At 44.4% G+C, this 2,628-nt stretch overlaps 1 non-coding gene across 1 annotated transcript; it reads right to left on the reverse strand.

Annotated features, from left to right (window-relative positions):
• Positions 1-2,203: 2,203 nt before the first annotated feature.
• On the reverse strand, positions 2,204-2,308 carry LOC123836574 (U6 spliceosomal RNA). The gene has a single exon (XR_006788985.1). It is a non-coding gene; the product is annotated as a U6 spliceosomal RNA (small nuclear RNA).
• Positions 2,309-2,628: the final 320 nt, after the last annotated feature.

A 2,628-nucleotide genomic window follows, 5' to 3' on the forward strand; every position in this document is an offset into this window, starting at 1 on the left:
TAAAATGTAGGTTGCACTGGGCAGGCATCTTCCAAGTACAAAAGGAGGTGATCAGAGAGATAATTATAGGTTCCTATACTTTCAAACCCACACTCCAGGGGCTCTGCTCCATAATTTTATAATTTTGTAATGGATGGAACCATCACCAAAATTGTTTTAAAGCAAGGGGATTGAGAATCCCTGTTGAACTCATGTCAGACACAGCAGCATCTCATGATGTTTTAGGGCGTTCAGATTGCTTTCTGGTTCAGTGGGCGTCTTAGCAACTTGCGGGTACTGCCAGTTTAATGGTGGCTTGAACTTGAACCACAGTGTAATGGTGGCTTGAACGTGCGTAGTTAAAAACCCCAGGATTGCTCCTGAAAGTATAGAACTCCCATAGGGCCCCAAAATGTGACAGTCAGTCCACCTGCAGCCGTTCATCTACCTTTGGTTAGTCCTTAAAACGGGGACCTGAGGGAGGGGACAAGGAGAGCGGGGCGGCGGCGCGGGCTCGCACGTTCATCTGTCGAGAAAGGAGAGGCAGGTCTTCACTATGATGTTCAAGAAAACTCATCTCAGCTCCATCTTTTATTCAGTTTTGTCTTTTCATGTTTCATGTGAAACTGTTTCCATCCGCATTCTTTTATTTAAAGATTTATTTTGCACGGAGCCCTGGGTGTTATACACAAACAATGAATCATGGAACACTACATCAAAAACTAATGATGTAATGTATGGTGACTAACATAACATAATAAAAAATATTTATTTATGTATTTATTTGTGTTGGGGTGAAACGGGAGAGGGAGAGAGAGAGAGAATCTCAAACACACTCCACCCCGAGAGCAGAGTTCAACACAGGGCTTGAACCTAGGACCCTGAGATCATGACCTGAGCCCAAATCAAGAGTCGAAAGCTTAACAGACTGAGTCACCCAGGCGCCCCATCTACATTCTTACTCAAATTGAAATGTTATTATATTTCACACACTTCCTATTTATTTGCATATGTACATTCTTGTACTCTTTGTCACTGTATCTATAAATACTCTCGAATAGTGCCATAGACTAGGGTCTCCCTCTCTCAGAAGCACAGCTTCTCAATGGTACTTCACTGCCTCCTTGGATTTGCATTATAAATGAGTTATTGCAGGTTCAGCTAGGCTGAACTTCACTTTCCTGTAGCTTGGGAGATTTTGATGCTATTATTCCTCAAACACTTTTTAAAATGAGCACATTTATTATATTGGGTATTTTGGTAAAATAAAGCTGTTTCTTGAATTCAAGAGGTTTGCTCAGATCCAAGGACACTTTTCTGAGCCTGAATCCCCTGATCTCTCTATAGTATTTAACACTCTTTTGGTCACCCATCCCTCCCTAAGCTTTCTCTTGTCTTGCCTATAGTTACCTCCGAGTCTAAACCCAACCTTCCTGACCCCCAGCTCAGACATCCTTCTCCAGAGCACTTAGTCCTGAGGCATCCACATGGAAGTCTCAGCCATGCATGCAGTCATCCCAGAAGAGTAACCAAGAAGACAATCATTTGTCTGATGCTGCCTGACCTATCTGAACCAGCTCTATCTCTGTTGGATGAAGATGAGCATTCCCGAATGTCTCCCTGAGGCTCCATAGGGTTCTTCGGGATCGACATGGAGCAACCTGGAAGCGAGTCTCTTCTGATGTCAGCTCTGATGTGTAAAAGACCTTGGAAGTCATCGCTCCTGTCCTTGCAAGAAAACAAACTGCAAATCTTAGTTCCATCAAAGAACGGAGGTCGCAGAGTGAATTGCCCTCTAGAAATCTGAAGAGACAGATGGATAGAGAATGACAGCCAAGATCAGCTCACCTGGGGGAAAAAATGAAGAATTTCAAGATGGTGAGAGCAGAGCCTTGAGCCAAGAGCAGGACCCCTCTGAGTGACGGGCACATGACGGAAGCAGGCTCTGCCTACTGCTCAGCGAGCCCTTCAGTGCTATTTGTGTTACTAGAAATAGTAACAGCAACAGCAGTAATAGTACTCCTACCGCTAGGTGTAGTATTAGTACTACGAGGAATACCACTACCAGTAGGGTTAGGTTCCGTCTTAGAGGTCACTACTACGACCAGTAAAATCTAATCACATCTCAAAGAGAAATCTGAAAATATGCTTACAATCTGATTTCCCCCTTGGCCCCTATGGGCACTCCCCATGCCCCTACATTGGTAAGTAATCGATTTTTTTTTAAATATGGAAATGCTTCACGAGTTTGCATGTCGCCCTTGCAAGGGGCCATGCTAATCTTCTCTGTATCATTCCAGTTGTAGTGCACATGCTGCCAAAGGTGCAGGATTGTTGAGGGAACTGGGTAAATACCTCTGAACATTTTGTTCTCTCCGGCCCCAGCACTCTCATGGTATCTAACCCAGACACTTGCAAATTGACTTATAATCTGCTGTTCTCCTCCAGGCCAACCTGTTCTTTTCATCCTTCATGAAGTCTTCCCAGATGGATCATTACAAAATGCAACCTCATGGTCTCATGCTTGATGAGAGCTGTCCGAGGCATAAAGCAGAACCTCCTCCTCCCACACTGAGACTCCAGTCCTCTCTCTGCCTGCCTTTGGACCCATCCTCAGCTCTCCCTAATCCTCCTTTCAAAATACCTGTT

This window comes from Mirounga angustirostris, unplaced genomic scaffold (genome assembly GCF_029215605.1).
Source record: "Mirounga angustirostris isolate CCGP_5_RB_7025 unplaced genomic scaffold, mMirAng1.0.hap1 SCAF_7, whole genome shotgun sequence".
Taxonomy (NCBI): domain Eukaryota; kingdom Metazoa; phylum Chordata; class Mammalia; order Carnivora; family Phocidae; genus Mirounga; species Mirounga angustirostris.